Source organism: Euprymna scolopes, chromosome 10 (assembly GCF_053919585.1).
Source record: "Euprymna scolopes isolate OS-2025 chromosome 10, ASM5391958v1, whole genome shotgun sequence".
Classification (NCBI taxonomy): Eukaryota; Metazoa; Mollusca; class Cephalopoda; order Sepiida; family Sepiolidae; genus Euprymna; species Euprymna scolopes.
In genome coordinates this window covers 107,107,934-107,135,814 of record NC_136491.1, presented here as the reverse complement: position 1 = coordinate 107,135,814, position 27,881 = coordinate 107,107,934, and the positions used below count along the sequence as shown (strand labels likewise).

At 34.7% G+C, this 27,881-nt stretch overlaps 1 long non-coding RNA gene across 1 annotated transcript in view; it reads right to left on the bottom strand.

The window, feature by feature from the left end:
- The window catches only part of LOC145286197 (uncharacterized), a 239,429-nt gene extending 211,757 nt beyond the window's left edge, over positions 1-27,672 (bottom strand). The window contains exon 1 of the long non-coding RNA XR_013869124.1: positions 27,423-27,672. This is a non-coding gene — a long non-coding RNA (uncharacterized LOC145286197). The remainder of the gene's footprint in view (positions 1-27,422) is intronic.
- Positions 27,673-27,881: the final 209 nt, after the last annotated feature.

The following is a 27,881-nucleotide window of genomic DNA, read 5'->3' as shown; positions in this document are numbered from 1 at the left end:
GTTAAAATTTTATTAATTTTCATGTGTGTTCTCTCAGAAGTATTTTGAATTTTATTATTCTCACGTGTATTTTTTCACGAGTTTTTAAATTTTATTTAATTTTCACAAGTATTCTCTCACAAGTATTTAAAATTTTATTAATTTTTACGTGTATTCTCTCACAAGTATTTAAAATTTTATTAATTTTCACAAGTATTCTCTCACAAGTATTTAAAATTTTATTAATTTTTACGTGTATTCTCTCACGAGTATTTAAAATTTTATTAATTTTTATGTGTATTCTCTCACAAGTATTTTAAATTTTATTAATAGCGCCTCATCTCCCCCTCCCCCCTCATTATATGCCTCTGGAGTTTTCTACAGGTAATAGTCACAAGGTCGCTGGACCTTGGTAGTTGTTTTAGCGCGGCTCAGCACTCTTTTAGGAAGGCAGATTCTACCCGCGGCCTGCAACGGTTCTTAACAGAGGGGTCGAGAACAAGGTCAGAAAAGGCGACTAATTGTGAGGTGTCACGGTGATCTTGCACATAGTGGTTCAGGAAGGCCAGCCTCTCCGCGTCTCGATGACACTTCAAGTCTGGCATTCCCAAATCTCTCTCATATGGACGTTGATTACAGACCTATCTGCTCACCTAGTGTCTTCCTTTGTCCTAAAGAAGCAAGGACATAGTTCAACGAGAGCTTTTAAGTGTTGCGTATGCACGGCCAGTCAGTAAAGGATAAGAGGAAAGACTTATGTGGCATACGCCTTGGCTCTACCCTTAAAGGAAAGTTTCGTAGGAACCCACGAGTTGACCGCAGCCTCTACCTTTGACCGTACTTCTAATTCTTTTGAAGCTGGAGACCTGGTCCGAATCACACGCCGAGGATCCAATCGAGGTTTGCGTTGCCACTCCAGGTATCCAACCACAGTCCAACCAACTTTCTGCGTTTTATCTTTAGTACTGAGCAATCACCTCTGAAATGATCTCAATGTCTCAGAAGCTTGACACAAAGACCATGACATCATCGGTGAACACGAATACTCTGGTGGCTGAGCTGCCAGGTAGAGCTATTCCATGCAGGGCCAAATTGGCCTCCCATGTCTCAGCTTGCAGAGCAGCGGCTCCAACTCAGAATATTGTTTATCATTAACAAAGATATTCCTTTTCTAAAATTATATAAAACATCCTGTACCTTTATGAGGCCACTATTCGTCCATGCATAGAGTATTGTTGCCACATCTGGGCTGGTGTATCTGCCACTAGTCTCTCCCTTTTAGATAAAGTCCAAAAGAGTTGTCAATCTAATGGGTCCCACTTTAAAATACTTGTAATTAAATTTAAAATACTTTTAAGAAATATTACATGAAAATTAATAAAATTTTAATTTGAAACAGAATTAATTAATTGCAAGAGATTATGCGCGTTTAATATTAAGATATTAAATCTTTTATTCAGGTTTAAAAAGTTCAACATGAATAAAAATCTTAGGCACAAGGCCAACTCAAAAGGAGGGAAATAGAGGGGGCTCGTTGGTCATACTTGTCACTCTGGAACTAAACAAAAGTTTCTCTCAGCTAGAATCTTTTTCCACCATATTACCGTATTCGCCCTTTCATACTTGGGGATGTCCTACTTAGAACCCAATTGTTTAAAACATTTTTTATTGACCTGTAAAAACAAAAAAGATAACAATAATGATACAATAGTTCATTTGTGTCCGGGGACGGGAAGGGGGGATACAAAAGTGGTTAGTAGGACCTTCTCAACCCCGTCTAGTTCAGTTTATAGAAGAACTTGAGCTCCTGGGGGACAATCTCTTAATTTTCACATGTATTCTCTCACAAATATTTAAAATTTAATTAACATGGTCCCCCCCTCGCCAAACTTTCACAAGAAACACCCGTCTAGCAGAAAACACTATCACTAATTTCCCCCACTCTTTATCTGTGCCTAAACCTAAGCATAGATTCCATGAGCAAAGCTTCTTTCTTAGAACTGCACACCTATGGAATTGTCTTCCGTTTTTCTGCTTTCCAGCTGACTACAATATGCTTGTCTTCAAGTCTAACGTAAACAAGTTTTTGATGAGCCGTTCCATATAAGTTAACAAATTTACCGAATCTCCATTACTAACGGTTACTATATTCTCCAGTTTCTATGGTACACTCTTTAATCCTTATCCTCAAGTGGCCTCTTGGGCTTGATAAGCAGTGATGCCTATGTAAAAAAAAAAAAATTAATTAAATTTTATGGCACCTGCCATGAAAATAATGATAAAGCAGAAACAAACTCACAACATCTCTTCTGTGAGAAAGAGGTTGCAGGGAAGAGAAAAGGACATCCCCCACAAGGCTACGAAGTCTATTTTGAACTCTATCAAGGACGGATAAGTCCTTTCTAGCAGCTCCTTCCCAGATGTGGCAACAGTACTCCATCCTTGAACGTACCTGGCTCTCATATAGATAGAGAATTGCATCAGCAGTGAGATATCTACTGGATCGATAGAAGGATCCCACCATTTTTCCAGTGGCCTTGGCAACGGATTTTATGTATATGTTCCATTTAAGATCAGGAGTAAAGATCAAGCCCAGAAGCTTGTCAAAACGAGGCCTCCTCAAGACGAGAGCCATTCATTTCAATTGATGCCAAAAGGGGATCAGAGCGTTGATGATGTAAAGATAAAAGCTTGATTTTAGATGCATTAAAAGTAACCATTTTTCCATTGCTTCCAACGTAATAGATGTACTGAGACTAAAGCCGCTTTCAAAACTGCCAGCAACGATTGTAAAAAAGTAATAAAGAATGCAAGAGTGTTGTATGCTCAGTCCGTCAAGTCCAAAGTAGCTGAGCAGCGGCTTGGTTCCCACCAGTTTGGCAAATAGCAAACAGAATCCTGAACAGAAACGTGTGCTCTATCCCAACTCTCATAAATTGACCAGAGGTAATCTCGTCAGCATCAGACAAAACCAAACTCTTTGCCAAGAACTTTGCAGCTAATTCTAATCTTTGCGACCAAGGCTGCCAACCTCCAATATTTCCTCCTGTATCAGAAACCATGCTATGTGATATACAAATATCTGTACGTGATGTTGCCAAGCTAGTCAAAAACCTTGATTTCAGTAAAGCAACCGGCCCTGACGTTATTCCAATTATAGTACTCAAAAGACTTCAACCAGAACTTGCGCCCATCCTTACAAAACTGTTTAAACGTCGTCTTAAGGAGAATTGCTTCCCGTCACCCTGGAAAAACTCATCAGTATGCCCCGTATTTAAGAATTCAGGTGATCGGTCATCTCCCTCACAGTACAGGCCAATAAGTCTCCTGTGCGTCATGAGTAAGTTGCTGGAATCTGTGTTGCTGATATTAATAACATATCCAAGAATTATTAAAAATGATGAAATGTGAGTTAATTAATTGGTGTGTTTGTAATGAAATAATAAGCCCAGACAGTATATCAAAGTCATTATGTTTGTAAAGAGGTGGGACGAGGAGAATGTAGATTAAATTATGAAAAATGATTGTCAAAATGTTTAACATATACAAAGAATTATGAAAAAAAAAATGAAATGTGAGTTAATTGATTGGTGTGTTTGTAATCAAAAAATCAAACCATACAATATTACAAAGTTATTATTTTCGTAAGGGGGAGGGGTAATGTGGATTAAAATTATAAAAATGAATTTCGAAATTAGTAACATATCCAAGAATTACGAAAAATGAAAAGTGAGTTAATTGATTGGTCTGTTTGTAATGAAATAATCGGCCCAGACAATATATCAAAGTTATTATGTTAGTAAGGGAGGAGGCGATAATGTGGGTTACAAATATAAAAAATGATTGTCGAAATTAGTAACACATCCAAGAATTATGAAAAATGATGACATGTCAATAAATCCATTAGTGTTTGCAATGAAATAATAAGGCCATACAATATATCAAAGTTATTATTTTCGTAAGGGTGGGGGGGGGGAGATAATGTGGATTTTCTACAATCATTTTTCATAAAAATGATTGTTGAAAATCGAACATGTTCAAGAATTATGAAATGTGAGTTAATTGATTAGTTATTTTCGTAAGAGGGTGGGATAATGCAGGTTTAAATTATGAAAAATGATTGTCGAAATTAGTAACATATCCAGGAATTATGAAAAATGATGAAATGTGAGTTAATTGATTGGTATGTTTGTAATGAAATAATCAACCCAGACATTGTATCAAAGTTATCATTTTTGTAAGAGGGGTTGGGGGCGTTAATTTGAGTTTAAATTATGAAAAATGATTGTCGAAATAGTAACATATCCAAGAATTATGAAAATAATTATGAAATGGAAGTTAATTGATTTGTGTGTTTGTAATGAATAAGCCCAGACAGTAAAGCGAAATGTTTGTTTTCGTAATGAGGGGTGGGGGTGGGGGAGAATGTAAATTAAAATATGAAAAATGGTTGTCGAAATTAGTATCATATCCAAGAATTATTAAAACTAATGAAATCTGAGTTAATTGATTGGTGTGTTTGTAATAAAAAAACAACCCAGACAATATTACAAAGTTATTATTTTCCTAATGTAAGTTAAAATTATCAAATATCATTGTAGAAATTAGTAACATATCCAAGAATTATGAAAAATGATTAAATGTGAGTTAATTGATTGGTCCCTTTGTAATGAAATAATCGTTTCTCTTACTAATGCGTTGTTGGTGGTTGTGGTAGGAGCGGGGAGAACTACATTAATATTGAAAATTGTGGTAAAGTAAAAGTTGCTTAATCATCATTCGCACCAATACATTTATGTAATTATTTGGAAAACCTGCTGAGTTATGGTCAAGAAATGGTATCATTTCACTTCAAATGATGGTCTCAGTAGTAGGGAGGGAAAGAACACAGTAATGTAGAATTTTGTAATGAAGCAAGGGTTGCCTAATCACCAAGCTTTTCAACATATTTGTTTGTAAAGCCTGCTGAGTTTATTTGTTCGTAAAGCCTTCTGAAAATCACGTTTTTTTTCCAAAAAAGTTTGTTGTCGGTAGTGGTGAAAAAATAAAACAGAGTAATGTGGAATTTGATAATGAAGCAAGGGTTGTCTAATCACTTAACTGTGTCAATGTATTTATGCATTAATTTTAAACTTCTGCTGAGACTTCTTCCAAAAATGACATAATTTTTCTTACAATAATAGTGCCGATAGTGAGGGAGGAAAGAAATACAGTAATGTTGAAATTTATGATGAAGCAAGGGTTGCGAACTCATTAACCAACACAATGTATTTATGTATTAATTTGGAAATCCTAATGATCCATCTTCTAAAAATGATTTCAATTTTTTTAAAATCATGGTAGCCTTGGTGGAAAGAGAAATTATTTCATATATGCTGTACAATATCTGTTGAGAGTATGTTAAATTGTTTCATATATGTATATAAATTACCCGTCCGAAGGTAGGTAAACATATTTTAAATATGTGTTATAAATTACCCGTCCCAAAAAAATAACATTATTTCATATACATTCTGCAAATTACCTGTCTTAGGAAATGTACAATTATTTCATACATGTAATAGTTGTCCTAGGGTAGGTAAAATATTCTTTTGCTCAAAATAGCAAATGATATATAGACATTAAAAATTCCTCTCTCCAAAGAATAACAATAACAATTATATTCAAAATCAACTTAAATTTTCTCATTGTTTATACGTGCCCCGAGCAACGCCTGGTAGCCCTGCTAGTATCAAATAAAAATGTGACTTTTAGCTCATACAAAAATAATTTTCCAATAAAGTTAATTTAGTTAAGATTTAAAAAAAAAAGCTTTATTTTAGGAATTAAAAATTGCTATTTCCTAGGAAAAAGAAGAATTTAATAAAACTAATCTAAATATTATTTTTGGAGGGCTACAAATTACGATATTGAAAATTAATATTAAAGGAAATTCTGTCAGTTACCAGGTTCCATATCAAACCAGAAGTTAATTGTTTAAGATATGATCTTTTTTCTGGGTTGTGCCCGGAAAACTCGTCCCGGGAAAACTCGTCTCCAGAAAACCCGTACCCAGAAAACTCGTACCCGGAAAAATCTTTTTGCTTGGTAGGAAAACTGGTCCCTTATTGAAGAAATATCGATTGAAAACACATTTTATTACCGTTCTTGAAGGAGGTATTGTTTTAAAAAGAGACTATGCACCCCCGTAATATTTTTTAAAATTATTTTTAACTCTTGCTTAAAAAAAATAAACTTGATCACGGAGTCAAGATACGAAAAACGAAACCAAATATTTATTTAAAAAAATACTCTAGTTTTAACACTTTTTGTGTCATTACGAAACAAACAAAGAAAGAAAACACATATTATCAAATAAAGCAATTATTTTATTTAGAAGAATTAATTCAGTTTAAATAATTCTTGTGTTATTACAAAACAACAAAAAAGAAAACACGGTCTTATGTAATTTTGGTACCGCGCTGAAATAATAACATTATTATTTCGAAAGCCAGGAGGGAGGGTATCGTTTAAAAGTCATTTCGCGGGCACTTGTGCAGTACTTAAAAATATACAAATTTATTTTTTTGGGAGGTGGGGGAGGCTCGTTTTAAAACTATATCTACCTCAGTATTTTCTTTAATTTTCGGACATTTTTTGTTAAAAATTATTTACTAAGTAATGTCGAGTGCGACATTAGTTGTTATTTCTTTTTAACTAAATAAACTCTTTAAAATAAGTTTAAATACCAAAAACTTATAAAGCTAGGTAGAAAACGAAAACTTAGAAAAATCAATTTAATTTTTTCAAAACAATAAACATGTAAAAATATTTTTTAAAATATTATGGTATGTGCATTATTACCTAAAAATATAGAAATTTATTTTCTTTTGGAGGTGGGGGGGTTCGTTTTAAAACTATATCTACCTTAATATTTTCTTTAATTTTCTATTTTTGAGCAATTATCCTCCTAAAACGTGATCCTCTTATGTCGGACATTTTTTGTTCATAAGTGATACTCGACATTACTTGTTGTTGTTTTTTTTTTTTACTAAATAAACTCTTTAAAATAAGTTGAAAGACCAAAAACTTTCAAAGCTAGGTAGGAAACAACAGTAAACAAGTAAAAATATTAAAAAAAAAAATATTATGGGATGTGTATTCTCTTTTAAAGACAATATCTTCTTCAAGAACGGTCATAAAATGTGTTTTCAATCGATATTTATTCAATAAGGGACCAGTTTTCCTAAATTCGTCCTATCTATATGTCTTTTTCATATTTCAAGCCAAAGTTATTGTTATATTTCACTTGAATAATGATTGAACAAAAACTTTAAACAGATATAATTTATATATTTGTACAAAGTTTTTTTTTCCCCGCTATATTTTTAATATTTTATAAGACCTGTACTTTGTATATCTGCGACACCATGTTAATTTCTCATTTTTTTATGTTTTGGTTATTTTGTGACGTTCAAATCAGATTTTGTATCTGTTAATAAAGAATGTTTGTATGTGATTTAAACCTTGATTCTTCCTCTTCAATATAGAGTAAAATTATGATGAATTAATTTAATTTTACTAGTTTTTTTCTTGTTTGTTATGGATGTCAAAAATTAGTGTCATATCTAAATTCTCATTTATAAATCTAAGGGCAATAATTAATGTGCACTAGAGTAACTATTAAAGGCTAAAGCTGATTTTTAGGAGTGTTCGGGTTTGTATTCCATATTGTTTTTACTGGTCGCCATGTTTGTTTTTGTGCGCATGCATTTAATTTTTGTGCTTAGATTGATAAATGAAAAATCCTTTGTGAAAATGCTGTGCATGTTCTTAAGTGGTTCCAATATGAGGGATCGATTTATTGTATTAGAAACTGTGCACACACATAAGTATACAAAAGAGTTTTCCTATTAATTTAAAAAATGTTAAATGTCAGGTGACGAAGCTTGAAGATTGCGTATTACAAAATAAAAAATAGTTTGAGAAAAAAAAGGAAAACATCTGAAAAAAAAAGAAAGAAAGAAAAACATAAAAAAAAAAAGAAAAAATTTGTCTGGACAAAACCCTTTGTAAATTTTGAATGACGAAACTTGAAGATAACCATGAATATGTATAAAAATAATCCTAAAATAGCTAAATTCACAAAATTTGACCTAAAACTGTTCAGTGGTTCTAAAATGGGTGATCGATTTACTAAAACGTTACATTAGAAATTGAGTACCCTTGCAAATATTTAAACATTGACTTTTTCATTTTTTTTTTTTTTGATAATCTAACAGACTAGTGTTCATTTTGATAATAATCTGCTGAAAAAAACAAAAAAACAGGAGTGTACCGCTCGTACATGTGAACCGAGATTTGTTTATGCTCTAAAGCATGGTGCTTATTAAAAAAGAGTCGACAAATCGATTTTTTTTTTTTAAAATATGTTGTCTTAATTGCTGAACAGGCATGATCATTTAAAATGGACTTCTGCACTATCACGCTATGGCGTTAAACCTACTTAAAGAATCCTAAAACGTTTTAAATGTGTAACGATTATGTACATGTGTGCGTGTAAAATTTAAAAAATCCTTAAAAATGTATTAATCTATATATCAATACTGTAGTGCCTTTAATATATGTACATGTGTCATAGTTTCCAGATTATAAATTATATATATGGTGATTGAAAGCGCTAGCTACAATTAGCTAAGTCTCGGTCCTAGCAGTAGCGAGAATGGTGACATGGGTTACATGCCTGTATGAAGGGATCTCTGTTTGGATCGCGATCTGGTGGTTTACTTTAGGCATCTGCTTAAAGTGAAAATCAGATGCAATTGGGGGAAGTTGCCTCGAGCAGAGTTCGATAGGAGGTGAGTACATGACACTAGTTTATGCATCGGTTGAGGAGCCAGGTATGAATACGTGTTCCCTCCATAAGCATGGCACATGTAGTCCTAGGTTCTTTGGAATCTAGGAATCCATCCCGTAGAAATAGGTTAGCTTGTCTTTAAAAGCAAACCGTTAGCTGGTGGTATAAATAAGATCCAATTCTTGTTTTGATTTTTCTTGGTATTAGAGAGCATAATCGTACGGTATAATTACGTTGACACACCGGTTCCCACTGGATCACCGAAGTTAAGCAATGTTGAACCTGGTCAGTACTAACTGGGTGACCATTTGGGACTTTCAGGTGCTGTATGTGCTCTCTGCTTATCTCGGCATTGTTTCTATAGTTGTCCTGGTCTTCTCTTTGCCCAACTGGACTCAAACAGTGCTGATTCAGGAGAAATGTGGTTAAGGATTGCGCAACCCTTGCCTCACATTACATGCGCTACTGCTCCTAAGGGGTATCCTTTGTCTTTCAAGACTGAACTGAAGCATGGATGGATGGAGAGAACACCCAACATTGCCCAACCTCCACATCTTTTTCTTTTGCTTCCCTTCTGTCCCCACTCAGAGGCGACCTTCCACCCCTATTTTTTTCCTCAATTTATTTTTTGTCCTCTAGTAAATTACTCCCTACTCCCATCTAGAGAAGTCTTGCTTGTTTTCGCCCACAAAAAACAATGGCCAATCTAAGAACTGACAAGGGTAGGGAAGAGGCTATGCTAACACACCCCCAATGAGCATTTTGTTTGGCTTTTCGCATTTATTATTGGCTGTTTCCTAGATCTTCCTACTTCCCATCATTCATTGAACTTTCACACAAAATAAATCACTGAACTTTACAAATTCACACAAAGAATTTTTCATTTCCAAATAAAATTTGTTTATATATATAAAAAAAATTCTTTAAGACACACATGTACATAATTTTTTATAAATACTTGGGGAATTTAAGTATCTTTAACTCCATGCAGTGAATGGTACCAGCTAAGAGTAATCTTCAAAGTTTACCTCTCCCCAGGGTTGCTAGGTTGGCTTTTGAATTTGTTTTTTTTTTAAAACAGTTTGGCATTCAAAATTTCTGTTTGGTCTTTTTTCAAATTTTGCCTTTTTCTGATTATTTTACAAAAATATTTATTTAATAGTAATTATTAAACAAAAGGTCATTATTAAGTAAAAATAGCTTGGATGTCAAAACTTGTAGATTCTTTTTAACCCCCCCCCCCCCCATTCATGGATTTGCATGAGAAAAACAGCCCTGGATCAACATTTGCTAACATTTATCATATCAGGAAAAAAATCTTTTTCTAAGGAGTAAAGACAACCACCACCACCACCACCACCACCACCACCACCACCACCTCTCACACCTGAATGTTTAAATTTGTTTTCACACTTACTTATTAAGTGTTCATATGGAACCTCTCAGAAAGTTCACAGTTTAGTATGAAACCGTTCTGGAGATACTTTTTTTAGTACTGGAGCCTTGGCCCTGTCCAGTCAGGTCACTTGGTCACTGAGTTTATTTCCTCTAAAATAATTAGTTTGTATTTTTCATTTAGAATTCTTTAAACCTGGTGCTTTGAAATTAATTGAATTAATTTATTTTCAATTTTATGGAAATTTGAAAACTTATAACTATTGAACTATCTCTCAAAAAGCTATTTAAAGTTGTATTTAAACAGAAATGTTTAAAAATAATCATATACGTTTTCCTGAGTAAGTCTCAAAAGTTTCATTAAAAATCAATTACAGATTTTCTAACTATCTTGGATTAATATACACATTTGTCTTAATAATGATGCATAGATTGTTCTTGGAAACAAAGTCTAGTTTTAGAGTTATGACTAAAATTAAATTTATCGATATTTCAAGTTGATACCCCCCACCCCCACTCCCTGATTAAATCTGATGCGACCAAAATAATTATTTTCTAAGAATATGGTAGACAAACAGAGTAGACAAACAGAAACTTATGTACAAATTGTACCAATAAAAATGGCATGAAAAAATGGTAAAATTGGTCAAATATGAAAAAATAGCAGGAATGAATAATATAGATAAAAATCTCATGAGTTTATGAAAATTTTGGATGCAATGCATAAAGGGAAAACATTAAGAAATTTGGTAAATTAAAAATAAATCATATCTATATTTAAAAATAGATGTGGAGTCTCAGCTAATAACCAACTATCTTTCAATCATGCCACCATCTTAGAAATCTGCCGATTATACTAGCATATTTACTCATTTTAAGCGTTTTCTTTAGATTTCATGTGTAATACTAAATAGATGCTAACTCCAAACGGTTACTAATGTCATAATCTTACAAAAAAAAACATTTATATCGCTTATAAACATTTCTTTTATCGTAATCTGTCCCCGTTGTGAATCAATGCTTACGTTAAAGTTTTGAAATAAAAAAACATACTGAAGATGGAGTATACCTCTGAAATATATTTCTGATAAATTTCAAACAAGTAAAATATTTGTTTATTTTCCTAATATTACATTGTGATTTGGCTTTCAAGCGCACTTGATGCATATTTTATTTTATTCAAATTAAAACAACGTTTCTATATGAACTTTCATTCTTTGACGTTATTCTCATGTTGCCTACACACAGTTCAAACATTTCAAAATACAACTGCTAGAAACAACGCGTGGCTCTTTACAAACAGACTTCTTTCTCCAACTTTACAACATGGCAAGGAAGAAGAAAAGAAAAAAGAAAAAAAAAACAACACTGAAGATGGAGTGTACCTCTGAAATATATTTGTGATAAATTTCAAACAAGTAAAATATTTGTTTATTTTCTATTTATTTTGTTTATTTATTATTTATTACGTTGTGATTTGCCTTTCAAGTGCATTTGATGCATATTTTATTTTAGCTGAATTTTTGTTTTACTTTTGTAAATATATCGAAAATTATTTTGCAGTGAAGTACGTTTTTGAACAAAGTTTTGCAATAATCCCATTAAATCCAATGTCAGATGTTACAGAATATGGTTGGAAATCAACAGCAATCATTTCTCTGGTCAGGTAAAGGATCTCTTGTGACCTGTGATCATTAGTATCCAAATTTTCTTTTTGGCCAATATTGATTCTATAGTAGTTTGGTGTTTCGCTGGAGGCTCATAGTTGCTGTCACTTGTTCCTGGAATGACTGCCCCTGAATATTGTTATAATGTTTGAAGAGGTGTGAGTTTAGCTTGGCTGATCTGATGGCTGTGGTCTGGTTGACAGTTTCAGGTTTAGCATCCGGAGCAGAAGATGTGGACATGGACCAATAGCGTTTCCTCCTATCCAAATACCTATTTGGACAGGATGTTAGTTAGGAGAGGCGAAGTAGACTTATCCCACATTCACTTGGCTAGGCCAGATGGACCATAAACTAGTTATGGCCCAGCTGAAGCTAGGAAATAGGCCTATGTCAGCGAGGTACTGAAAGTTAAACACTTCCCTTCTGGAGATAAAAGAGTTAATTCAAAAGGCATTAGTGGGTTCAGTTATTGATAGTAAGTGGTGGGTGGGTCTTAAAGCTAAAATTAGAAGATTCTCCGTCAAGTATGCCCAGCGCCTCGCACTAGATAAGGAGACGAAGAAGCAGCTAAAGCAGAAACTAACTGCCAGGCTAGGGGGTTTGGTGATAGGGTTAGTCAGGCATAGCTAAGTGACATGCAAGACTAGTAAGCCTTATGAAGTCCATGTAGTTAGATCTAGGCTTAGAAAGATAGACAACAAAACAGTCAATTCTGATGTGGACATGCATCATGAGGTTTCTAGGTGCAGCTTAGACAAGTACATTGGCAAAGTAAAATATTCAGAGGGACAAACCTTCAATTTGACTCAGGAGATCTGTGAGAGGTTTCGAGAACATTTTGAGGAGTGTTTTACGCAGCAGCCCGCTCTTCCGGCTGATGAGTTTAGCGACTATTTGGCCGACTCTCCCAGTCTTGAGGTGGCTAGAATGGCTAGTTGCGAGAGCCAGGTGACAGAGCGGGAAGTTTTTACTGCACTAAAGCAGGTCAGCTGTGACAGATTGCCAGGACTCAATGGTCTATCATGCAAACTGTATTTAAGGCTGTCACCCATGTTTCTGTCTCTTCGTACGGATGTGTTCAACCATTAATTTGCTCAGGGATCCATCCCAGGGCAAGTCAGCAAGGGAGTGATCACATTGCTGAGGAAAGGTGATGGGCATGGCGAGGAAGAATTAGATGACTACAGGCCCATAACTCTGCTAAAAACAGAGTTGAAGATTTTGGCCAAGATCTTGTTGAATCGACTGCAGGTTGTTATTGCCGACTTGATCGAACTGGAGCAGAACTATGCTGTGAAGGGAAGATCGATTCAGAACAACTTGCACCTGATCCGCACGATCCTAGAAGGGAGAATAGAAAACGACTTGGAAGCCGCGCTGATCAATTTAGATCAGTCCAAAGCTTTCGATAGGGTCAACCATTGTTTCCTGGCATCTGTCTTAGAGGCCGCCGATTTTAAACCGAACTTCTACAAGTGGATCTCTGTGATGTATTGCCAGCCCATGGCTACCATAGAAGTCAAAGGAAAGCGCTTGAAACCTTTTGTTATCTCTCAGTCAGTTTGTTAGGGATGTCCGTTGTCACACCTACTCTACGTCCTGGCATTGAAGCCGCTGCTCCTCAAGCTGAGACGTGGGGAGGCAAATTCGGCCCTGCGTTGAATAGCTCTATCTGGCGGCTCAGCCGCCAAGGTATACGCGTCTGCCGATGATGTCACAGTTTTTGTGTCGAGCTTCGAAGACATTGAGATTGTGTCAGAGGCACTTGCTTGGTATGAAAGAATTACAAGGGCCAAGATAAACCTCAGCAAGTCGGTAGGACTGTGGTTGGGCGCCTGGAGTGGTAACGCAAACCTCCTGGCACTCTTCAGCTGGATGGATGGCCTGGTTCAGATCCTCGGCGTGTGGTTTGGACTGAGTCTCCAGCTCAAAAAGAGGTGTGGTCAAAGGTGGAGTCTGCAGTCAACTCGTGGCTGCCTAGGAAACTTTCCTTAAAGGGTAGAGCCGAGGCATGCACCACGTCTTTGCTCTCATCCATTACTGACTGGCCATACCCCCCCCCCTTTTTTTTACATGGAGGTCACCATTTATCAAAGCCCAGAATCCACTTGGGGATAAGGGTTATTTTGTGTACAGTAATCAATGGTATAGTGTTGCAGTATTCATTAGTATTGGAGATTTGATAAAGTGTCATTACTTAAGGGGGCGATTCATCAGGAATTTGTTTATGTTGGACTTGAAGACACCCATGTTGAAGTCAGGAGAGAAACAGGCAAGCAGTAGAGAGTTCCACAGGTGTGCAGTTCTAAGAAAGAAGCTTTGTTCATGGAATCTACGTTTTGATTTAGGCACAGATAAAGAGTGCGGAAAATTATTGACAGTGATTTCAGCTAGACGGGTGTTTATCGTGAAAGATTGGCGAGGGGGGACTAGAGATTAGAGCTCAGATGAGCACCTGCCATGGAAATAACGATAAAACAAAGATAGGCTCGCAACTGTGGGAGAGAGGTTGCAGGGAAGAGAAAATGGCATCCCCCACTAAACCACAAAGTCAATTTTGTACTCTGTCAAGGCAGGATAGGCTGTTTTTAGCAGCTCCTGCCCAGATGTGGCAGCAGTATTCCATCCTTGGACGTACTTGGCTTTTATATAGAGAATTGCATCAGTAGTGAGATATCTTCTGGAGCGGTAGAAGGATCCCACCATTTTTCTGGCGACCTTGGCAACAAACTTGATGTATGTGTTCCATTTCAGATCAGGAGTAAAGGTCAAACCCAGAAGCTTGTCAAAACATGGAGCCTCCCCTAGACGAGAGCCATCTATTTCAATTGATGCCAGATGAGTATCAGAGCGTTGATGATGTAAAGATAGGAGTTTAGTTTTAGATGCATTAAAGGTAACCAGCCACCTCTTCCCCGACTGTACTGTTAATATGGATTCCAGCAACTTACTCATGACACACAGGAGACTTATTGGTCTGTACTGAGAAGTAGATGACTTATCACCTGAATTCTTAAATACAGGGCATACTGATGAGGTTTTTCAGAGTGTTGGAAAGCACTTCTCCTTAAGGCAATGCTTAAACAGTTTTGTAAGAATGGGGAACTGTCTGTACAACCCCTAAAAGTTCTTGTCGAACTCTTGTCCTTGCTTCTTTGGGACAAAGGAAGATACTGGGTGAGCAGTAAGGTCTGTATTCAACATCCGTGTGAGGAAGGCTTGGGAATGCGGGACTTGAAGTGTCATTGAGATGCTGAGAGGCTGGCCTTCTTGAACCACTATCTGCAAGAAGATCAACCGTGGCACCCTGCGGTTACTGCTGTCTTTCCCGACCTCATTCTCAATCCCTCTGTCAGGAGCCGTTGCAGGTCGCGGGGAGAATCTGCCTTCTTAAAAGAGTGTCACGCTGTGCTAAAACGACTACCAAGGTCTAGCGACGTTATGACTGCTACTCATAGGAAACTCCACAGGGGTCTAGTGAGGGGAGCTGCCACCGACTCGCTATGTGTGCATTTGGGTTGGCAGGAGAGTGAGATCCGCTCTGTGTGGAGTTGGGTGCCAGATTCGAGTCATCTGAACAATTCATTCTCTCTGACCTGGCGATTGGCCTGAAATGCACTTCTTCTCAACAACATACAATGCAGTTCCGTTTTTTTGGAGTCACCTGCTTGTCCCTGCTGTGGAACAATGGCTGTAGAAACAACTGATCACGCTTTCTTTGATTGCTGCAAACTCCGCCAGTAGTGATCATATGTCAGCGAGGTGACGGCTTGTATTGATCCCGAGCATCCTCACCCGATTACTGTATCTAATGCTGTAGAACCGGAAAAGACAAATGGTCTACATTATGATCCTGGCTGTGGCGAGATTGGCAATTTGGACGTCGTGACTGCAAGATGGTCAGGGAGGGTGTTGTTTTTTTTTCTGATCAGGATCTGATTACTTTCTTTAAACACCAACTATGGGTGAAGATCAGATGTGAGAGAAAGAGGCTGCATCGCGCAGTATTTGACAGATGATGGATACACATAGCAAGTCAGCGTGTACAAAAAGGAGCCAAATTTGAATACGTGTTCCCCACCTATGTGTGGAACGTGCAGTTCTGTCAAGTGTAATCTAATATTTAGCCCCTTAGCTAGCTAAGTGAATGACTCACGACTAGGGAGTCTCCAACATCCCCACCTCCTCCTAAGTGCAATTTTTCTTTTCACTCCTCCCTCTTAATTTCACCTATCTTGGAGAGGATGAAATCAATCACTAACACCCCCCTCACTCACCCACCAATTTTTATTTTCTCCATTTTGTCCCATCTAGAGGGGACCCCCACTTAGAGACTGTTTCACAGTGGTCTATAAACTAGACAAAGTTGGGAGGGTCCTACTAACCACTTTTGTATTTTTTCTTCCCCCTCCTGCCCTCGACACAAATGAATTATTGTATCATTATTGTTAGCATTATTGTTTTTACACGCCAATAAAAAATGTTTTAAACAATTGGTTTCTAAGTAGGGTGCCCCCAGTATGAAAGAGTGAATGCGGTATTATGGTGGAAGAAGATACTAGCTAAGAGAAACTTTTGTTTAGTTCTGGAGTGACAAAGATGACCAATGAATCCCCATCCCCTCTTTCATTTTCAGTTGGCCTTATGACTTAGTTTTTTTGTTCATGTTGAATTACATTGTATTTTTAGCCTGAATAAAAGATTTAATACCTCAAAATCTGGCTGATTCAAGCAACTTTATACGTTGTTTCTAAATGACAAACAGCAGGAGCAGTCAGTAGTACAATGATCAGGAATTATTTGGTCGTACATATTTAGTAAAACCGGTTTTTATCTTGTTTTGATGTTTTTCATATTGTTAAATGAAACTTTTGCGTCCTTCTATTTATTATTTGTTCACTTTACTATTTCGTTTATTTCTACTGTTTCTTGTTACTTTTACGGGTACTTTTAAGAGTCGTGTTCTTACATATATGGGTGTGTGTTGTGTATTCTCTTACGTATCTTACGTGCAGTTCACTGTTATATGTGTGTGTGGGTGTGTGTTCTGATCCTTACACCATTTCTTGCCTTGAAAGGTCTCGAGACATGTACGTGCAAATGTATAATGCGTACATACTTGGTTGCCTTGGCCAGCGGATGATATCTTCTGGTCGCTGGTCTGCCATCTTGTTGGGAAGTGGTCACTGCAGACAGATGCATCGATAAACAACAAGATGGATTTGAAGCTTCAATCTTTTATTTCAAGGCAAGCCTATCATCTCGAACCCTGATTGTCGGGAGAGACCTGAAATCTCCGATCTGCATTCCTCTGCTGCGTAAACCACTCTCTGCCCATGTGGTCGTAAACTGGAAGCCTACGACCACAATTCCCGTGTCACCCCTAATTTCTGGTGCATGTCCCCCCTAATTTCCGGTGCATTCTCTCTAGGTTGATACCTGTCAAACCTAACCTTTTGTGACCCTGCCAACTCGCTGATGGGAAATGAAAATATACTTACATAACTTTCTATTTCTAAAACCGCCTATATAGCAATTAAGCTGGGATTCCCAATACTACAATATCTTCTAAAAATAAACTGAATGAGTTAAACATTATCCATGTAAAAGGCCAACTCGCTTCTTCGTTCTCTCATAATTTTTGTGTTTGTCGATCTATCCGAGCTGTGATAGTAATTAATGAAAAGTATTTTGAACACATTTTTCAGCTATATTGATGATATTAACTCTCAAATGTTTGTGTGTTGGCATTCATTTGCTTCCCCACTAAAGCAAATTAAACACAAGGTCGTTTTTTTTTAATGTGGGGGGGGAACGAGCTCCCCCCAAAAGTGGGCACTCTGGCAGTGTCCAAATAAATAGCAATTGTCTCAATATGAAAGGGTCTCTCCCACATTGACGAAAACCCAATTGACTTAAAAAGTAATTGTCTCGGTATGAAGGGTCTCCCCTAGATTGACCAAAACCTAATTACTTAATTGAAGCATCAGAACAGATACTACACTGTGATCCTGGCGCGAAGATGTTAACTCTCAAATGTTTGCGTGTTTCTTCTATGCTTTATTTTTTTAATGATGAGGGTGCAAAGTCTTTGTGAAATTGAAACCGTAGCATCTTTGATATCATTTTGAGGGGAATTAAAAGACTGAATAAATTTACACTGTGAAGCATAAGTTTATAATTTTTTAAATCGTACTGGAGGAAGTTAAAGAAAGAATAACATGTGAAAATGTTATATTTAAATAATTTAAGTTCATAATCTTGTAAAAAATACAATTTATCTCCTTTAGCAGAAATTCTGGTTATATGCTTTTAAAGTGCTATCCTGTTAGAAATGGGTGATCACCATATGTTAAATTTATATGCAGGACTGATCTCTCACTCTAAATTCTAAAATAATTGCTTTACCCAAGTTTTTCAAGATATTCAAACGTAATCGTCTAAAAAAGTAGATCTATTTGTTATGGGGAGGGGGGGGCTAGAGGGAGTACTTTGGAGTTCTCATCTACAAATTTAACAACTTTTCCTTAAATTATTGAATATCAAAGATGTTAAAAAATATTTAAACTGTAGAATGTATTGTAATGAAATTATTTGCTTAAAACCGAAAACATGCTGAGGGGGAGGAGGTAAAGCATATTTTGCAGTTTCAATTTCATAGGTAACATCTTTTCTATGAAAACACTACAAAACTAATACAGAAAAAAATGCAGACATATAGGGGTTAAAAACTTAGGTAAATATAGGGATACGCTACAACAGAACACTGACCACTCTAATTTGGGTTTTTAGGGGTAATCGAGGTTGCTGACAACGAATCTGATAATCAAACCTGTCGCAAATTTACTGTTTGCATGGTATTAACCCCTGAACCCAGGGACTATTTTTTTTTGCCATTTTACAGCTTCCGTTTACGCTACGCGTGAGCACGCGGCAACATAAACAATGGCAGTTGAGTGTATCTTGACATAGCAAACTGTCTTTTCACATTGCGTACGAATCTTTTGTGGAACAGTAGGAGTGTCAGAATTTGCGATTAAAAAAGGAGTGATTATGTAGACTCGCTATCTTTCAAAGTTTTTAACAACATGAATAATGTAATTTAAACCCTAATCTTTTTTTTTTTGCAATAAAAGGAGCAAAAACCGAACTTTAAAATAATAAAAGGTTTCATCGAAAAATATACAATATTTTTTTAAATCGGTTTTCTTTAAAAAAGATTTCACGAAATTTAACGAATTTTAACTTAATCTAAATATAATAAATATATATAAATTAAAAAAAAAATCACTTACCTATATAAAATACTAATCAATGGGTACTTCCATTCTTCATTTATAAGAATTTGTCCATATTTATATTCCATGTATTCTTTAAATAAAATAATTTTTTTAAACAACTATTTGAAAAGACCGCCATTACGTAAGCATTAGCTGGTGTTAGCGAAGCAATGTTTCTTCCTGTTTTGAAATACGGATGGACAAAAGGATGTAAAAACAACACATACATGTAAGCCGTGAAGCCCTGTGCGTGAAGAAATATGTGTCACCATAGGTAAAAAAATAATCACATTTTACTTATCAGTTTTTGCCTTTAAAAAAAAAAAACAATCAACAAATTTTTGATTTTTGTTTTTCTTCTCTCAAATACATGAGTTTTTGATTTAATATATTTTTATTTCTCCTTTATGGAGTGAATGTTTTTTTTTTTTAAATATCTAAAAAAAAAAATTGAATGAAATAGAAAAAATTGTCGTATACGAAATTTCCTGGACAATATAACAACATTATAAGGTTTCATTTAAAAAAAAAAAAAAAAAATTAAACGTGGTTTTTAAAAAAAAAAGATTTTAAACTTTGGACTTTACAGGTAAATTTGCAAATAACTGTTCTTTTATTTTTGTTGTGAATTAGCTTATTTTATTTATTGATCTTTTATCTTCAATTTGTGATATATTAATTTGATGTGAGAAAATTAATTATTTTCATTTTAATAGACATTTCAAAATAGGGGGGGGTGAATTAAAAAAAAAAAACGCTTGTCTAGAATATTATATTCAGTTTATTGCAAAGAGCATAAAATCTCAAATTGAACTTGAAAATATCGTAAAAATTGAACCATTAGAAAAATTTTGAAAGATTTTTAAAGTTTAAAAATTGAAAAAATTTAACTTGTAAAATTCAATTGATTTCATTACGTAAAAAACCTGGCTACATGAATGAACACAAGGACTTTGTAAACACTTTTTTAAAAAATAATATTTCTATTATTTTTTAAACAACTTTAATAGTTTATTTTGGAAGTATATTCCATAAAGAAAATAAACAACCCATTTTTAAAAGGAGAAATTACAAGTTTTTTATATTTTATTCGCAGTTTTGTGTTAGGGGTGTCAAAAATTCCCCCAAAATTCTGACACACCTAGTGGAACAATTAAAATTATATGAAAAAGAAGAAAAGCATTCCAAGTAGGAGGGGGGGGTAATGTTGGAAAGACATTTTTTTTTTTCATTGGCGGATAATTTAAAATTCAAAGAAATAATTGTTTAAAAGAAAATTTTAAAAAATACATTATAGTACATTTTGGGGGGAGTTTTTTTTTTGTAACGTAATTTTTTTAATGCGATTTACAAAAACATAAGCAACAAACATTTTTATGTTTTTCATTAGTTTTTTGGGGGGGAGGGGGTTCAATTATAGAACTTGTGTTGCTTAACAGGTGCTCCTGCAGTTTAATTAATCATTTTTCCGTAAGTAACGTGCTGACATTTACCGATTAGAACACCATTTAACATATTTAGGAGATTTTACTGTTTACATTGGGGGAGGAGGCAGGGGACAGGGGTGGTGTTGGGGCGCTCCTCCTCCAATGTAAACAGTAAAATCTCCTAAAAATGTTAAATGGTGTTCTAATCGGTAAATGTCAGCACATTACTTAGGAAAAAAACAGTTAATTAAACTGCAGACGCACACGGTAAGCCACACAAGTATTATAATTGTACCCCCCCTCCCACAAAAAGAATAAAAAACATAAAAAAGTTTGGTGCTTATGTTTTTGTAAACCGTTCATGAAAACTTTCTCTAAAATGCATTAAACTACGTTAGACAAAAAAAAAATCCCCCCCCAAAAGTACTATGTATTTTTTTTTGTTTAATTTTGTTTAAACTTTTTCATCGAATTTTCATTAAGTTTTAAATGAAAGTGAAAAAAAAAATGTTTGAAATCCTGTTCTGAAAAATCTTTTTAAAAATGTCTTTCCGATATTACCCCCCCCTCCCTACTTGAAGTGCTTGGCCTTTTGGTCAAGATCAAAGTGTAGTATCTGTTCTTCAGATGCTGCATTTCATTTTCTTGTTCTCTTTCGGTGGAGGAGAAATCCTTCACGACTGAGACAATTTTTATTTTTGAACCTTTTCTCCACGTTAAAAAACGACCCTGGTGTCTAACTCTGTCCTGTGGGGAGGCATAGTAAATAGGTACTTGAAGTGCTTTTCTACTTTTTCATATAATTTTAAATGTTCCAAGAAAGATTCGTACACCATGTGAAAAGGTAGTTTACTACGTGAACTGCCGTCGTTTACGTTACCGCGCGCTCGTGCGTAGTATAAACGGAAGCTGTAAAATGGCGGAAAATAGTACCTGGGTTCAGGGGTTAATACCATGCAAACGGTAAATTTGCGACGGGTTTGATTATCAGATTCGTTGTCAGCGACCTCGATTACCCCTAAAAACCAAAATTAGAGTGGTCGGTGTTCTGTTGTAGCGTATTCTCTATATTTTCCAAAAATTCAATATAGTCAAGTTTTTTTTTAGTTTTCAATTTGGCTTCTTTTTTTTTTTTTTTTTTTTACTTAAAAAATGTGGCTTTGTTTTTGAATTTGTTTGGCCTTTAAGCGCTTATACAGTTTAGTCAAGACATTAAAAAATGAAAATATTGAATAAAAGTTATATTGTACGAACTCGTTATAGTCTGAAGTTCTCTGAAAAAAAATTCACTTAATTTCATCAAGTAAGTTTTATTTTACAGCGAAAAAACAATTTATGATACCGAGCGAAACGGTCGATTTTTAGGAAAAAAAGCTAGTAAAAAAGATGGGGAGGGAGTGTCTGCGCTTTAACTGGAGTTATTTCCCTTTGGCGTGTAAAAAAATTTCGTAATGGCTGACTTCAACGCGCTCATAAAAACGTGTTTTTCTGCTGTAAAATAAAAACTAATCAAATTAAATGGATTTTTTTTTCGGAGATCTTAACCCTTATCCTTGAGTGGTCTTTGGGCCTTGATAAAGGGTGACCCCCATGTAAAAAAAAAAAAAACTTTCCACAAGCGGTTTACAAAAGTATATTTTATGTTTTTCATTCTTTTTTTTTTGGGGGGGGGGTATTCAATTAGAGAACTTGTGTAGTTTAACAAGTGCTTTTGCAGTTTAATTAACTGTTTTTCCATAAGTAACGCGCCGACATATACCGAGTAGAATAATGTTTAACATTTCAGAGAAATCTGTTTACATTTGGGGGAGGCGGTGGAGGGGCGGGGCCGGGTGTATTGTGGCGCAAGTTCTCTAATTGAATACTCCTCCCCACCAAAAAAAGAACGAAAAACATAAAAATATGCTTTTGTAAACCGAAACCGCTCGTGGAAACAAATCCTTTTTTTTTTTTTAGATGAATTAAAAGGAGTTAATACCATGCAAACCGTAAATTTGCGATGGATTTGATCATCAGATTTGTGGCCAGCAACATCGAATATCCCTAAAAAAAAAAAAAACAAATTAGTGGTCGATGTTCTGTTGTAGCGAAAGGTAATATTTACCTTTTAATTTATTTGAGTATTTTTTTTTTTTTAGATTAGGTCCACCTACACAATTTTCTTTTAAATGACACCTTTTAAGGGTTTTCGACTATGCTGAAGACGAAAATCGCATTGAAATTTTGCAGAAATAATTAGTTATCTAGATATAAAAAGTTGTATTATGCATTGTATTCTTTGGCGGCTATCGTTTTTACGCGCGTGCAGTGTCAGTCATAGATGAGTAGATTTGTTTATGGCGCGCGCACGGGCGTAAAAAATATGGCCGACAAGGAATGCAATGCATAATACAACTTTTTATATCTCGATAACTACTTATTTCTGCAAAATTTCAATGCGATTTTCGTATACAGCATAGTCGAAAACCGTTAAAAGTCGTCATTTAAAACAAAATTGTGGAGGTGGACTTAATCTAAAAATTTACCTTTATTTTTGATAAATATTACTCTAAATACTGATTTTAATTTGTGGTTGTTGTCTTTACGTTCTTTCCTTTCGCTCAAGAGGTCTTCGAATTTACCCCCCCCCCCCCCTGCCTCCCTCAAATAAATCTTTCTTTCTTTTTTTTTTTTTTCGTCAACGCCGGTGGTGAGATTCCACAGTTACATGTGGCATATTTAGCCTTTTTTGGCGTTTTTTCGTTATTGGAAAACAAGATGGCCGTCATTAAAAATGATAGGGATTACGATGGATACTGAACGTCTTCAAATACGGATAACTGCGTATTTGCGCAAAAAATAAATGCGATAGTCGTCCACAGGGTACCCAAAAACGTTTAAGAGTCGAAAAATTAAAGGCGAATGCCCAGGGGTCGGTAAACTAAAAATTTACCAAACTGGCTTTCAGAATAATAACGTTATTATTTCAGCGCGGTGCCAAAATTACATATGACCGTGTTTTCTTTTTTGTTGTTTTGTAATGACACAAGAATTATTTAAACTAAATTAATTCTTCTAAATAAAATAATTGCTTTCTTTGATAATGTGTTTTCTTTCTTTTACTTTTGTTTCGTAATGACACAAAAAGTGTTAAAACTAAAGTATTTTTTAAATAAATATTTGGTTTCGTTTTTCGTGTCTTCAAGCTCCGTGATCAAGTTTATTTTTTTAAAGCAAGAGTTAAAAATAATTTTTTTAAATATTATGGGGGTGCATAGTCTCTTTTAAAAACAATATCTCCTTTAAGGACGGTAATAAAATGTGTTTTCAATCGATACTTATTCAATAAGGGATTAATTTTCCTACCTAGCAAAAGGGGGTGGGGAGTTTTCCGGGCACCAGTAATCATGTTGGACATTGTTTGTTGAAAAGTGATATTCGACATTACTTTTTTTTTTTTTTTTTTTTTAACTAAATAAACTCTTTAAAATAAGTTGAATCACTAAAAACTTACAAAACTAGGTAGAAAACAAACACTTAGAAAACTCAATTTTATTTTGTTAAAACAACAGTAAACAAGTTAAACTTCTGCACGGCAATGTCACGAGGCGAATGTATGTATTTTAGTTTTACCGAACAAAATATGGAACCCCGTAGGTAACCAAATGAACATTCAGTAAAACCGTATTTCATATTTAATATACAAATGTTTATAATATTATTAATCGTTAAACTGTGTAAATCTTAAAACCTAACAAAATTATAATAAAGATTAATTATTAATTGCAGTTTGAAGAAGATAAACAAAGGTTTTTAAAAAATCATTAAGTCGCTTCTGGTTTTCCATAGTTCGTATAGTTAACACACATTTGACGTCACGAAAACATGTGGTCCATTTTTCACAATCGTTTGGCAGACCCTACTGTACAAGTACAATTTTTTGTTCAAAAGTAACGCTTGACAGTACTTGTTTGTGTGTGTGTGTGTGTGTGTTTTTTTAACTAAATAAACTCTTTAAAATAAGTTAAACCGGTAAAATCCATTGAAAGCGGTCGGTGGTTCTATGAGAAAATAAAGCTGTGTACGCATTATAAATGTTTCTTTTCTGTGTCTTACGTTATACATTAGTACATTAGGGCTCATTTCGAGTTAAAAGTTTATTTACTGCACTCATCTGGACTAGAGAAAATCATGATTTAAATGTGTATGTCTCGTCTAAATAACTAACGATAATTCTCTGATATGGCCGACCAGACGGGTGATCAAAAAGTCAGATCGACCATACCGGAAAACGAAATGAGATCAAATTGACAATTGGCCCTTTTTTTTTGGCTTGAACTTTGCGCTTTTCAGATTAATTTGTTATGTTTTATTTTTTTTAATTTAAAAAACATTTGAAAAATAATAATTAAAAAAACATTTGAAAAAAAATTAATTAATTAAAATTAATTAATTATAATTATTTTCCATGTTTTCTTTTGTTGTTGTTGTTGCATTTATTCTACCTAAGTAGAAAATAAAATTTGTTTAAATTGTTTCTTTTAGAATTTCCGAGTTGTCAATTTAGTCTCATTTCGTTAGTCTCATTTCGTTTTCCGGTACGCGGTACGCTCGATCTGACTTTTTGATCACCCGTCTGGTCGGCCATCGGCAAAAACAAGCGTTGCTCCCTTCCTGTTGCATGCGCACGTAACATTTTTTATTTACTGACGTTATCGTAGTAACTAAATGATTATTTGTCACATTATTTATTTATTTTGAAAAAAGTTTTAGAAAAAAGTTACTAAACATTTATTAATAGTGTCTCACTTTTACAGACATTTGTTTTTTATTTCTTTTTAAATGACGACTTTTATCGACTTTTTTTATAGCATTTGCGGATGGTAAAAAAACAAAAAAATAACTAAACCATTTCCATTTACTGATAATTTCTCACTTTTACCAATATTTTTAACAAATAAATGTTATCAAAGTCAATATACTGTGAAATTATCAGTATGGTTTAGTTATTTTTTTTTCGTTTTTTAACCCATCCGCAAATGCTATTTTAAAAAAAGAAAAGTCGATAAATGTCGTCATTTAAAAAGAAATTTAAAAACAAATGTCTGTAAAAGTGAGACATTAATAAATGTTTAGTAACTTTTTTTTCAAAATAAATAAATAATGTGACAAATAATCGTTTAGTTACTACAACGTCAGTAAATAAAAAAAATGTTACGTGCGCATGCGCCAAGAAGGGAGCAACGCTTGTTTTTTATGCTGGTCGCCATGGAACTCAACGCCCAAGGAGTACCAAAATAAATTTTAAATGGATTAAAATAAAAATAAATTTAAAATGAGTAAATATGAAGAATTACTCCACCCTTGAAAATTCCTTTAAAATTACCACTCATTTAGGTTTTCGGGGTCGCTGAAAATGAAAATAAAGTTTAAAATTACGGCAAACGAGTAGTTTCCAAGATATGAAGAAATGTTAGTTTAAAAAAGTGGGGGATCACTTTCCTATAATAATTTAACGTAAAATGATCCCCCACTTTGTGGATTTTTTATTTTTTTTTAGGGGGGGGGGGCTTTTTTTCACCCTCGGAAAATCCTTTAAAATTGCCACTAACGTTTAAAATTCCAGGAAACAAGTAGTTTCCAAGATATGAAGAAATGCATTCACTTTATGATTTTTTTTTTTGTTTTTGGAGGGGGGGGGGCAACTAACTGCCGGTTTGTTTTCGTTCAAATATAGAACTTGTATAGTTTTTTAACAGGTGCTTATGCAGTTTAATTAACCGTTTTAACATAAGTAACGTGCCGACTTTAACTGTTTAATATTTTACAAAAATTCTGTTTACATTTGGTGAGAGGCGGTGGAGGGGCGGGGGTGTTTTAGCGGCCCAAAAAATCGTGGCCACAAAGTGGGGGATCATTTTACGTTAAATTATAGAAAAGTGATCCCCCACTTTTTTAAACTAACATTTCTTCATATCTTGGAAACTACTCGTTTGCCGTAATTTTAAACATTATTTTCGTTTTCAGCGACCCCGAAAACCTTAATGAGTGGTCATTTTAAAGGAATTTTCGAGGGTGGAGTAATTCTTCATATTTACCTTAAAATAAAATAAAACAAGCACAAAATAAAAGTATGAATGAAATTTACCCAAAGAAAAAAAAAAGTCAAAACGGAAAACACGATCGATTAATTTGGAGTTTAAAATCAATTTGGCATTTTGGGGGGCTTTTTTAAAAATTTATTTTGGCCTGTAAAAGTTTTTCATGGCTAAATAGACAAATGTTTGCGCAGGGACCAGGGTCCACACTCGTCATTCAGTAGTAAATCAATTTTATTGTGTTAAAACAACAGTAAACGAATAAAAATATTAAAAAAAAAAAAAAAATACTATAAGATGTGTATTCTATTTTAAAAGCAATATCTTCTTTAATAACAGTCATAAAATGTAGTTTTAATCGATATTTATTCAATAATGGACGAGTTTTCCTACCTAGCAAAAATGGACGCGTTTTCCGGGGACAAGTTTTCCTAAATTCGTAAAATGTTTCGAAAAACAAGTAATGTTGAACGCTATCGCCACCTAATAAATGCTACCACGACATTTAGTAAATGTCACATTTACTGAGTGGGTTTCCACAATCGTTAATTTTGATTTTCTTAGTTTTAAATAAACTACTTGATCGGTTTACGTAATTTTTGGAATGTGACATCTTCGTTCTGTTTGAGTATGTCATTACAGACTTTTCTGCATTTTTTCTTTACTTTTAATTGCCGTCAGAAGTGCCAATCTGAATAAACATCCAGATTTTAACCAATTTTCTTCAGCTTTTATGACAAAATAAATAAATATATACTTACCTTTGTACTACAAAGCTCCAGAAGTTGAGGATCAACTACATAATAACAATGAAGAACCACAAGAGAAAACGTGACATTCGAAAAGACAGAATCATCCTACCGGTGTCCAACACGCGGGAAATACTTCAGCGTTCGAATCGGTCTTACAAGTCATCTTCGAACCCGAAAAAACAATTGCATGATCACAGAGCCATCTCCGAAAAGCGATGGACGAACATCATCATCATCATCAGCAGCAGCAGCAGGAGCAGCAAAGCATAAACTTTGAGATGTTATAATTTTGGATTTGGAAACAGGTCGGTGTTTCGTTCCAATTCCGCGGTAAAGACAATTCTTTCCTCTGATTGGCTAAAAAAAAAATTAAAAAAAAAAAAAAAAATGAACCGTCATTGACTTGTAGAACCGCGACCTTACACTAGGGTCGGAAAGTAGGACTGAGAGGACTCTGACCTGCAAAAA